This window comes from Amblyomma maculatum, unplaced genomic scaffold (assembly GCF_055883805.1).
Source record: "Amblyomma maculatum isolate TAMU_Amacu unplaced genomic scaffold, ASM5588380v1 scaffold_142, whole genome shotgun sequence".
In the NCBI taxonomy this organism is placed as follows: Eukaryota; Metazoa; Arthropoda; class Arachnida; order Ixodida; family Ixodidae; genus Amblyomma; species Amblyomma maculatum.
The window spans coordinates 2,136-15,418 of NW_028146866.1; the positions used below are offsets into that span (position 1 = coordinate 2,136).

The window sequence follows — 13,283 nt, forward strand, 5'->3', positions numbered from 1 at the left end:
GGACTTTTGGTACGGTTTTGCCGTCGACCCTAATTTCCACGTTAAAGTCGCCCTTGCACCTCATTGATTTTGCATTATATATGAAAAGTTCGGATTTTTGCGGAGAGCACGCAAGACCCCTTCCGGCCGCGAAGGACACAATGGTGTACGCCGCCGCCTGTTGGCGTTCTTCTATGCTGCCACTGTTCATCCAGAGATTAACGTCGTCCGCGTAAATGCTGAACTTCAGGTCTTTTATGAATTTAGTAGCGGCAGGAAGGCCTCTCATCACCACGTTAAAAGGGAAGGGGGAGAGCACCGAGCCTTGCGGCGTTCCTTTATTCCGAGGTGGACAGTGGGGGATTCTAGGTCCTGAAACTTTAGTTTCAAATCCTCCTGTTTGTCAGGAAATCCATTACGTAATTATATGTCCTCTCGCCGACTCCTAACTCCTGCAGTCCCTCGAGAATTGCCTGGTGTTTTACGTTGTCAAATGCTTTTGTTAGATCTAGTGCTAGAATTACCTTCGCGTCTCTGGATTTCGAGTCAATTATGTCATGTTGTAATCGGAGCATTACGTCCTGTGTGCACAGGCCCGGTCGGAGCCCGACCATCTCATGCGGCCACAGGTCGTTTTTCTCCATGAAATTAGCCTTGTTTGGAGTACGCGTTCCTTAAGCTTTTCAATGCATGATGTTAGAGAAATAGGTCTGGTTTTCAAATTTCGGGGGTTTGCCAGGTTTTGGAATTAGCACAACGTTTGCGGTTTTCCACTGCTGGTGAAGACGACCGCTACTCCATACTTCTTGCATGTAGTAGGTGAGTGCCGTTATGGAAGCGTCGTCTAGGTTTCATAGAATTTTATTTGTTATTCCATCGGGGCCGGGAGCTGATCGCATCTTTAAGCTCAGGATTTCGGCTCTAACTTCCGCTTTTGATATGGGCGCGTCGATGGCCTCGTTCAGTGGGCCCGTGTATTGCCTAAGAGGGAGGGATGTTGTATCGCCGACATATGTGTCTACGAGTTTAGTTATTAGTTCCGCGTCAGTCCCCTCGAACGCGGGTCTTGCCTTTGCTATTGTTGTGTTTGACTGTGTTTTCGAACTGTCGGGATCAAGAAGACATTGTAACACTCTTCACGTCTGAAAGGCTCATGTTGCCCTCCATTTCATCGCACCTGTTACGCCAGTTTTGCTCGCAGAGTTTAATTGCATAATCCTCAATTTCTTTATTGTGCCTGGCTATTTTTCGCCTTAGGATTCGGTTCCAACTCTGACACCGGATGCGTCTTTCCATACCTTTTTCTTTTTGCTTCCCACATGTGTAGGAGTTTCCTGTCGACTGTTTTCGGTGCATCGTCCGCCTCTAGGGTAATGGTAGCGGATTTAACGTGGTGCATGAGGGTTTCTGCCCAATCGTCGATATTTTCAATATTTTCGTCCATGTTTGCAGATTCACTAATTTGTCTGAATTTCTCCCATTCGATTGCGCTGATGATCTTTTCTCGTCTAACTTTGACTCCCCGTTTAAGCGTTATTTCGAGGACGTAATGATCGCTTCCAAAGTTGAGCTTTGTGTTCTTCCACCTAAGCTACTCTATGTTTTTGGTGAATGTTAAGTCTGGGGTTGTGTCTTGCTCACACTGTTTCCCACCCTGGTCGGGCAGGCAGAATCTGTCTGCAGGGTGAGGTTTAATTCGTGAAAATCTTCCCATAACTGCCTGCCTTCGGATCTTGCCTATTATATCCCCACTCTTGGTAGCAGGCGTTGAAGTCTGCTACAATTAGCAGGGGGTTAGCTCCGGCTGCCTTCATTGCTTTGCGAAATAATGTCTTGAACCTAACTTTGAGCTGCTGAGGAGAGCTGTATATGTTTAGGACGAAAATACTGGGTTCCTTCTTTCTGCCCGTGATGATTTCAACGAAAATCGCCTCATTGCCGCGAGAACTAATTTCCTGTTCGATCACCGCTACGTTCCTTTTTGACGAATGTAGTGACTCGGGATTTTTCTCCCCGTCCACTAGCAAACGCTTGATATCCTGATAATTTAATTACTCCTTTGGCAGTTTCCTGTAGGGCTACGGCTAGAGGTTTTTCAACTATTTGCTTGAGATGCTGTTGCACTAACGCTCGCTTGCGCAGTTCCTCGGCAGTTCCACTGCCATACCGTCGAATTAATCTTTCGTTGCGTTTTGCCCATGTTGGAATTGGTCAAGTATCCCTTCTCTCACTATTTACCTTTCTGCCATAGCAGCAAGAGCCGCGTTTGTTTGTTTAGATTGTTCCTGAATTCGGTTTAGGGCGCCTATGATGTTATTCATGCCTGTCTCGAGCCGCTCGAGTCTCGCCCCGTATTTGGCGTCTAGTCTAGGGAGCAACGCGACTTAGTCACCGCCTTCCGTGGCGAGGGAAATATTTTGTTAGTGCCTCTCTCTCTTTTTTCTGTTCCTATAATAGCCTACACCCCCGCTACCTGGTAACATTTTTTTTCACGCGTCATAAGCAGGGTGCGGTGACACCACACATGGCCTTTTGTTTATATACGGTGGGATTGCACGCAGTCAATTGGCACCTAGTTTGTCGTGCGCGTGCTCAACCATAATTGATATAGCCGCCTTGCGATGCATTTTGTATCGTTCAGGAAGGAAACTACGCAAGCGTCTGTTGCCTTCATGTTTTTCCACAAGGCGCGAGATTTCCTTTCAGCAATGGGTGAGTCATAGTACATATTGTTACGGACGAAGCAGGAAGAAGAAAACAGTGGCGCAAACACACATGCTCGATGGTCGTGAGATGCCCGCACACAGATTCATTAAATGTCATCTCACGACCATCGAGCATCTTCTTTTTGTCCTCTGTTCTCCCCTTGTCATCGCTTGCCGCCAGGAAACATCTGGTGGAGGTGCGGGGTACGTAATCCCCACTCTCGCCTTGAAGCATCGACGCCATCTGTAAGCCGGGACCATCAACCGAGGGCCCAGGGACATCACCGAGCAGCTTCGCCCCAGCCCTTCAAGCCAAGACTCGAACCAACTACCATCGCCCAGGCCTCAGCCCGGACCTGAAGAGAACAGGCAGACCAATCAGAACCGACACGAAGGACCCGAAAGACCCGAATGACCCGAAGGAACCGATGGACACGAACACGCTACCCCCGCCCAAGCTGCCCTACGTGACCTCGAGCCATCGGTCCCATGGTCTGGTGACGGATGGTTGACAGCTCCAGGAAAGGCGGATCACCCACGTACAAGACATCATACCGACAAGCCGTTCTATTCTTACTTCTTCCTGTTCTTCAAACATCTAGACACGCCCATCCGCATGCCATGGAATCATCATCGGTACACTTCCTTGTCTACGACCGGGACGATCGCTCGGTGGCCCCGGGTCATGTGACGGACTTGGGGGAAGAAGTAGGCAGCGGCGCGGGTAGGAGTGCGTGCGCTAGGCCCGCACACAGATTCATTAAACGTCATCTCTCGAGCATCTTCTTTCTGTTGTCTGTTCTCCGGTTGTCATCGCTTGCTGCCACGTAACAATATTTTTGCTTAGTTGCTACTTAGCACACCACTCTACCGCACCACTGAGCTGTGCGCGGTCAAAGCGTGTTAAAGCTTCCCACATGTTCGATATTATTCACGCAAAAGCAATACATATATCATCACCAGACTATTTTGGCGACGGTAGCAGCATCCAGAAATAAGCGGCACCAAATATCATCCAAGGTGGCGGGCCATATGAATGAATAGGTGTATTCCGTATCCTGCTCCTTATTTGGACTGAATTATTTCTCTATAAAGAATAACTAAGTGCCCTTATTTTCCTTATCAAAATATTGGAGGAAAACCGTGAAATGAAGCCACTGTGTGTGTGCGTTTGATGGGGGATTCACGCATAATAGGTATTGCTTAATTCTTTGAAATCATGTTTATTGCCTCATTACATAAAGGATACACACTGATGGATGTCAAGGATGATTATATAAATAAAAAAATGTTCGATGATCTGATTTCAGCCGACTAAAGATCAGTTACTTATCTATGTCGTGGGCAATCAACACTTTCGCATTAACAGCAAGAAAGTAGTCTTAGGTGCACTCGCAACTATCCCGGTGCCCTACTCTACACAACTTTTATTTCCTTTTCTTCACTCGCTTCTCTACTCCCTCTCAACCGACACGCGTCAGGTTTCGAAAACAAAGGCGACCTCTACTGTACCTACATTTTCCTATAATTGCAGTATTAAGCTGATATATACTGTTTTGATCATGTTGGGAACAGCGCTAACACAGGACGGATCAAGAGCACTCCTGTTCATTCTATACTCTTAGCTCGCAGTTGCGAAAGCTGCTATTAACGAGTAAAAAAATTAAATTTTATTATGGGTGAATATTTTTATTCACTGCTAAAAAGTTGAAATCGCAACACGCGGCACGTTCCTATATAATGCAACATGATGTCTGACGATACTGTCCGCTTCAGAAACCAATCAAATTGCCTTTATTATTTCATAGGTTGTCCTCCTCGCTCTTGAAGTTTCTCTATTTTTCCAGGCAGCGATGTGTAGAGTGACTCTAACAAAGTCAGATCTCCGCGAAGGAAGACGATTCCACTTCCACGATTCCAACTGCTTGCCTAAGTGTTTCTGGATTCTCTGTGTCCGGACGCACACGTGCCCGGTTCACTTCCATAACGCCCTAAATGTTCCCAACGATGTTGAGGTCTGGGCTTCATGTCGGCTACTTCAGCTGTGCGATGCCACTGCTGTTCAGATACTCCCTTAACACAGATGCAGTGTGTGCGGAGCACCCGTCATGCTGGAAATAAAAGCACCCATCCGGGAAAGGTTCATTAATTGCATATGCAGGAAGAATGGTGTCAAACATTTCTTTGTATGCTTCAGCGGTCAGCCTCCCTGGAATGTGGTAGAGCGGGCTAAGGCTTGCGTAGCTTACGGCACCTCACACATTTACGGACACGCGTCCGCTGACAGCAAAATTCAGGAAGTTTTCGTCAAACCCGCCGGAAAAGAAAAAGTGTATTTTGAACTGCGAAAAAAGGCATACGCATGCATATCTTACCAAAAAAAGGCGACCTTCCAGACGCGGAGCCGCTGATGCCAGCAGGTGGACAATGTATACTCGCTGCGGAATATCACTTGCTTCCATTCGTGCGTCGTCCAGGTCCTCTGATCGTCAGCGAATTCTAACCGTTTCTGAAGGTGAGGCGGTTGTAAGAAGGGCTTTCTATCAGCTGCGAAACTTTTCAGTCCAGCCTTATAAAGTCGTCCTCGAATGGTAGGCAGACTAATGTCAACATCGACCTGCTCGGCAATTTTTTTCACTGTTATGAAGGGGTCTTGGACGCCTGCAGCTACGAGAAGGTGGTCTTCATCTTGAGTCGTTTTCTTCGGTCCTCGACGATGAGAGGTATCTTCTACACAGTTCGCTCTGAAATAAGCTTTCAGGATACGATATATAGTTTTCTGTGGTCCGTCTACTATGGCAGCTATTTTTCTCTGAGAAGCCTGCCTTTCGTAGACCTAATATTTTGCTTTTTTCCTCCACCTTTTACCACCTTGGCACTTCTAAAACCGACTGAAGGCACCAACAAAAGAAACGGCCTTTATATGTCACGAACAGGCTCTGATAAACATGAAAAGTTCACCGAAAGCTTCACCCTAGCGCTTTTCGGCGATGCTTTTTTTTATTTTTTTTTCTATAAATCACCAGTCGGGAATATGTGTGGGTTGTAAGACTATGTCTGTGTTATCAAAATATGTGTACGCCAACATGGCCCGGTTATACCAATAACAATGAAAAAGAAAGGGTATGCACAAAAGAATAAAGCAATGTCTAAGAAATATGTCGTGAAACGACAATAGCAGCTCATTGAACTGCGAAAGGGAGAGGTAAGCTGTCACAATTACGCCTTTACATGATACAATTATGTTATGCAAATGTGCTGTCTTAAATATTAGTCAGCTTTTGCTAAAGAAAGTTAAAATGCGCTTCGTTCACCTTATCAGCAAGCGCACAGAGGCGTCATTTGTTAAACAAGATATCAGGCAACGACTGATACACAAGACTGTTATGATAGGAAAGAAAACACAGAAAAAAAGGTGGCAAGTTAGTAAGGTAGTAAGGTGGCAATTGTTTGTAGCCCGGAAGAGCGTAGAAGGGGAAGAAGGCAGCGCAATCATTATCTTCGCAGACCCAAAATCGGCTCCTATGCAGCTTGAAAGGCCCACCGGTCGATGCTCCCGCGATCACCTTCACATTGATTGCCACTGTACATGCATAAGTACGGAAATTAAAATGGAACGCAGGACAAGCGAAGGAAGCCTGTTTCGCTAATCACTCTGTTAATCACTTCGATATGTGAATAACGGATCGATAGGCTAACTTTGCTGCCAGTCTTTAAACGAGATGTTTGGACGTCTCCGTCTTCATGGCCTTTATTTCCTGAAACAATATCGAGTTTAAGGCCTCAAATCTACATCCACTTTCAAACAAAGAACCATGCAGAACCTCTAAAATATTTAGCTAAAGAGAATAAGGCACGAAAAATGAAGTCTAAACGAAGCAATGTACAAATTGTAACTAAATCAGGGCTAAATTTGGCTCTTTTTGTATGTATGTGCTTAGCTAAGCGAAACCACCGGATAATGGATTACTGTTTTACAAATGGTGCAAAATGAAAACAACATTGGCACATCTTCTTGTTATAAATGACTTAATCATCACGCTCGACACATGGTCAAACGTAAAATTCACGTTAGACCAATTTTCTGGACGTAGAGGGAGTGGGTTTTGCATGCAGAACACATACTATCTATACCATAGTATACGCACTGCCATGCTACATCGATGACGCGGGCGGCTGTCCAAAGAGACCTATCTGGCAGCTCTAGAGCAGCGTCAGAAGTTCCATGTATACTAAAAAAGGCATTTCTAAATATTAAAATTTTCCATTGATCGCATAAATGTTATAGTAAGGCCTCCACGTACGAAAATATCATATTTTGGCTGTTGTATCTGATATGCGACCAGAAGTAAGAATATTAGATAGCAAATAAAGCCGTTTCTTGGCAGAGAACTGTGATCAGATCAGATATGGTCATATATGCCGACAGATGTGCTCTTATTTGACTCGAAGCGGTCTGTTCTAATGCAACTATGAGCCAGATCTGGATGTATGTTGCGAACTAACACGCCAAGATCATGGCAATCTCCGGCGCCATCTCAAACCACCACATTTAGAGGCGGATCATAATAGGGAACATGTCGGCCGTTCGGTGCACTACATGAGGGGCCACATATACAGTGTTCGTTTCACATTCGTGCAACATAGCTACAGCAAGCAGGAAATAAATCCCGTATGCTTTACGAGCATATAGATGGTAATCATTCTTCTGTAACGTGTTTCCGTACCGCCGCGCAGCCAGAACAAAGCTCTGCGGCTGTATGCCATGATTTCCTGAAAGCATTCGCGGACCAAATATAATTAAAGAAATTCTATTTGGAAGTGTGTGGCCAATCTGTCTTTAACACGGAGATCCTGCGCTGAAGGCACCCAAGCGCAGTAGCATAACACAATAGGGGCCAAGGAATAAACTTTTGCACAGAGGTAAAAAAACACTAAAACGATTTCATTTAATGCACTATACTTGCCTATCAATAGGGATCGTTTTAGAATAATCTTTTTGTAATATATGATTGAAAGGTTTGTGATGTACATTCAATGTATTATATCAGTACAACTGGAAATATGGGAGATTTCATATGCTCTCGATACATGACACTTTTCAACCTATTGACAGGCGTTTTTGCTTTTTGTGGACATGTGAAGATGCATACCTTTCATACATTTTGCAATACTTTGCAGTCACACGGACAGGGATTCTGGATTCTTTTATTCATGATCAATGATTTCAAAAGAGGAAAAAGTGGCAAAAAGAAATAAGACTAATGCGATATACGTAAACGAGGGACTAGGTACGTAATTTGTTTTTATTATCAGCTTGATTGTTGCTATTTACAATTGGATCCGTGAAGTGCTTATATGCTTCTACAGGCCATCCAGGGGGTAAAAGCTATAGCATAAGCTATGGTAAAAGGCTGGGCGTATTTTCCAATGCTGAGCAAGCATTTTAAGTATTGTAAGTTAATATAACTTCAGGACGGACAATAAGCACAACATCGGAAAAACCTTTGGGTAGCTATGTTCCAACGAAAGGTCAAAGTAAACGTCAAATGCTAGCTGATGTGGGAATCGATTAACGCGTGACTAGACACATGATCGCTGATGTCAATATCGAGTATATAGACAGGCGAGCCGCGCGCCTCTGCTGTAGCCGCGCCACAGATTCGGGGGAACAGCAAATGAGCCGCCGTGCTCTCTACGATCATCCGCTGGCTGCATCTCACTGTCCGGAGGACATTGCGTTGCGAGCTGAAAGTTTGCGGAGGAGAGAAGGAGCTAAAACAAAAGGTGAGGCGGCAACTCTGGAACAACATTAGGAACGAGTTACGAAGGGCCGCCGCAATGGTGATGCAAAGTGTGAGTGTCAAGCAGCACAGAGTGCCGCTGCGCCGCTGTCGCCACTTTTGCGTCAACACCGACAGACACAGTATTGATCGAATTGAGCTACAGCTTCACATTACGATCATTAGAAGATAAACCACAGCTCTTTTTCTACGCTGCTGTTGAGGCGGCAAAATCCTTTATATATAGGTCCTTAACAAACCTTGTCCTACTCAATACGGACAAAAAGACTTTTCCATAGCGGATATGCATATAGCAAAAAAAAAAAAAACTGGATTCGTCGCCACTCTACAACTGCCATTGGTATTGACACTTTAATGCAGATTACGCATATCCGTGATCCATAGTGAGTGGACAGCTGAGTTTTAAATCGTGTTGTTCTCTATGAGGAGAGAGAACTACCTCACGTAAATTACAGAAGTATCTTTCATAGGTAAGCATAATATGACTTCTGTGAAGCCAGTTAATGCAATACTTCATCATCGATAACAAGGATAGAAAATATCGCCTATGTTTCACACCATACACGAAATACACGAAAGGGGAGCACTAACGGCAGCCATCCGCTTTTTAAGCCCATGCCAGGGGAACGAACGCCGGCTAAAATGGAGAACAGAACCTTCAGAATCCCGAATTGACATGTACCGTCTGGTCTTCTACAGTGCTCTGACGGAGGTTTGACGGAGCTCTGAATCCGCAATTCTTACGAGTAAAAGGAAAGAGCGTATGGCAAGCAGGTCGAAAAAGGCCGAAGTGACGCTTTGTTCCGTAAGCATACGCAGGTTGAAAGTACGCTTCCTTGATTATTAGTTTTAACAGTTGTATTTTTAAAACGGAAAGTTTTATTTTCGGCGAGAGATGGAGGCCAACGCTGCAAGAAACAACCTCCATAGAGGTAGGCCTAACATCTCGGATTGCGCCGCTGAATAGAGCCCGGCTAGCTGCACGGTCGACCGCGGCCTGTGTTGCAACCATGTATCGTGAGCGGCGCATTCGTGTTTTCATCCAACGAGTTTGACGTGAGACTGATAGTGCGAAGATACCTGCGCGAGTGACGATAAGGATCGTGTTACATCGAGTAAAGCAGATACTGCGTATGGGTGGGCCTAACGTTTTTGAATTCGTCCTCCATGACGAGCTCGGCTAAATGTTCGAATTTTCTGCGGCCACTGTTGAAATGGATATGTGCGTGGCGACACCCTCGCGTCAGCCTCCTATAGGTTACAAGTACGGCTGAGAATGAATGCAAGACGCCTGAGAGAGTTGTTCACTATAGTGGACGTCGTGAACGGTGTGTCGGCTTCTGCTTCGCTCTAATTAGACGTCGTTGTGTAAGCAACGGTGCAAGCTTTTGTGCGTGCATTGTCACGCTCATGACTTGCGCAATATTTCTGCCCTGATATGGAAGCCTTCAAGGATATGCTTGAAACCCAGTGTCGTATTGTTCTGGGCGTAAACTATCATCGTACATGTTTTTGCATTAGTATATTTTGGCGGAAAACCCTATTTTTTCTTTCCATCCTGCATTCCGTTTTGAACTAGCTGCTTCACATAAACGTAAATAAATGGAAACTTTCTACATGATAAGAAACGGTTAAATGACTTGAGCACTTTCTGTCCTTTAGAGCTCTCCCTAACAAAATATCAGGGATGCGATGATCCTACACTCGTTATGGTCGCGCTTTCGTTGAAATACATGGTGAATGCTAGCTTATGCTGACGTCCGTTTTTTTTCTCCAGAAAAAGTCAAACTACTGGCGAAAAATTTCTCGCTAGTGTTTTCCGACTATCAGAACTGTATAATACTTCTTCTGCTGGAAAACCCGTTTGCCTAGGACAATGATTACCCTTCGAACTTGGATGAGTATTGTAAGAACTGGTCTTCTAACATCTCTTCATTGTACAAAAGCAAAAGCAGCCTTTGATTGTTCACCCAAACAGTACCATATGTCACCTCTTTCCGGCGGGTCAGAACAATAATTGGGAAGGTCTAGCACCAATCACGAGTATAACCAGGAGTCTTGAGTCTTTGCACCTCTTTGGATTTGTTTTAATTACCTAAAACGATTGACGGCTTCTTTATGACTTGGTTTTGTATGATTAAAATGCCTTTTATTGAGACAGCTTATAATGCGCTGCAATAGCCGACCACTAAGCAATACGGTTTGTGTGTGAGCAACGAATAAATCGAAGTAAAATGCCCAAAATCTACTTGGAGGGCGTTCGTAGTGAGTGTTCAACGACCTATCATCCGTCTGTTAAGACGTTCAGCAATAGCAGCTCTTGCACTGCTGAAATCAAAATAAAATTAGGATTAGAAAACGAATTAGTGTAGGGTAGCACTTTCCACTAAAGTTGGTTTTTAGGCCTTGCATTATTTAGCACTTAAATAATGTTAGCGCTATTTAAACACCTTGGAATAAGCAAGACACGCGGCTCGACTCTGTAATATGTTTAAAGATTTTTGCACTGGTACTACCACATATGTAATTTCATAAAGTGAATCACTCGTACAAATTAGAGATTCATAAATATTTGACTTGTTTAAAAACGCCGAAGATTGCAATATTCGCGAAGCACAGTTTTTAAGTAATCGACATCATTAGGGTGAAAGGATAGTGTAGGTAAACATTACGTTGACCTTGCTGCCGTCATCGAGCATTGGGCCTTTTGTAATGGTTTTGTAATCACAGAAAAATAAGGAATGCGTATTGTGTTCTAGTTTAAATTTAATTCCTAGATGTTGTTAGGCTTGTTTAGAAAAGCCTTGCTTACTGAAAACTGTCTAAAATTTTTAATACATTGATATTCTCTAAGCGCAATTTTTATCCCAACAAACTCTCAACGCGTGCTAGTACAAAATATGCTCACCAGAAACTTTTTTTTATTGAGCTTCGTCATTTCCAATATTCAATAGAAAGGTAGTGGTGAGCTGTGGTGCAGCTTTGCGCCTAAGTTTTCTAAAGAGGCCTGGAAGGACATTACAATGTATCCTGTAATTCAGCAGTTAATCCAAACATAAGGAAACTGCAGAAAGTCTAACAGACGGTAATTGGAATATGCGGAACAGGCTTCGAAAGGAGCTGTGTAACTTTGAGTTAATTATTGCTTTACCAATATTTTATATTTCAGAAAATAAATGCATCATTCTTCTTACCGACACTGCAGCCCGCAAGGGCATGAATAATACCATAAGCCGTTCATATTCTTGTCAAAGCGTATTTTACAATGCATGCCTCAGGTACACAAATGATGCCTATAAAGAACTCTTCGATGGCACTTGCCCAAAGCCTCAAACCGAAGTGCTCCCAACGTGTTAATGAAATAAAATTTCTTTTTCCCGCACGTTTGGCTGCGTATAGTTTGAAGCATTCTTATTCTTTGGAGTTAATTGAAAAACGGTTACATCGCACTTGTTTTCACATCTGACAGTTTGGGAAATATCACGAAACCGCGAAGCATCACAAATTACGCATAAAACGTCATCCGGGTGCAGCAGCTCAAATAGCATTATCGCAATCGTGGTGAAAAAACATGGTTATAACTTACACCATAAAAATATTTTCGGGGAGAATAGCAACACTATTGGCAATCCTGTTCCAAATTATTAGGCTAAATTCACAAAGCGAAAGCATGGAGGATGATTGTCTGCCTTTGACGGAACAGACGTACATTTGCTGTGAATAGTATTTTCTGAAACTGTTTAAAAACCTCACAGAGCTACCCGACTTTGAGTATGCCGCTGGTGACCGAATAAATTCGCGACAGGCGGTCAAAAAAACGACATTCTTGACATTTATATACACTACGATTCTAAGCAACAAGTGTAATACTAACAATAACTGAAATACTATGTACGGAAAATTTTACGTTATATTTATTAAAGCAAATAGTTTGTGACAAACTTCATCTTTCTAGGCCTTAAGGCAAGGGACATATGTGAAATCAGTAGCACAGTAATTGAAATGCATCCCAGATGCTTAAGCACTCAGTTCACAAGCGTTCTGGATCTTCGATAATGTTAGCTAGTTATTGCCTACGAAAAACGGAGGCTACATTTAGAGTGATCACTTTTTAGTCATGGGCAGAAATGCAAAAGCACTCGCGCTTTGACTGAGCTTGAGTCGCATGAGAAGCACAGTCATTATTTAATTTCACCCTCCTATTTTATTTATTAATTGTCACTACTTTCAACTAATGCCTCTTCCTTCTCTTCCCTACAAAACGGAAGCGAATATCTCTTCTCACTCTTTTTGCGATCTGCCTCAACAGAAAGGCAGCTACTTCTCATGCGAGCACCAGTTTAAATGCTAATTCAGCGATCAAGTATTGCGCTTTAACAAGGTTTTGGTTTCCTATATTGCAGCACGCAGATGAAAGGTGGTGAAGGTGATGGCAGGGAAGTCACGAGCTGCCAAAATAGAACAGTGTTCTGATGCCAGCGGGCTTATCCCTTCGTGCTCCCCTGGTTCTGAACCATCTCAAGGAAGTAAATTGTCACATTTTAATTTATCGCTTTTCTGATAATTCATTCAAGGACAAGAAAACAGTTTCACGAGAAAAACACTTATTGCTAGCGATATGTAGAGCCGGCACCAACTTCTCGAGATTCTATTCAAAGATTAACGGCTTAAGACGTAGGCTTGAACTGGGAGTGGCAGGAGACTTGCTGCTCGCGACGCGTTACCATGAGCATCAAAAAAAACCTCCGGCCAAACTTTTTTGCGCATCCTTCAGCGGGCTGCTCAGCTGACGCAA

At 43.8% G+C, this 13,283-nt stretch overlaps 1 long non-coding RNA gene across 1 annotated transcript; it reads left to right on the forward strand.

Annotated features, from left to right (window-relative positions):
• Positions 1-7,869: 7,869 nt before the first annotated feature.
• On the forward strand, positions 7,870-11,864 carry LOC146170606 (uncharacterized). Its single transcript, XR_014703167.1, has 3 exons — positions 7,870-7,975; positions 10,266-10,394; positions 11,658-11,864. It is a non-coding gene; the product is annotated as an uncharacterized LOC146170606 (long non-coding RNA).
• The last annotated feature ends 1,419 nt before the right edge of the window (positions 11,865-13,283 follow it).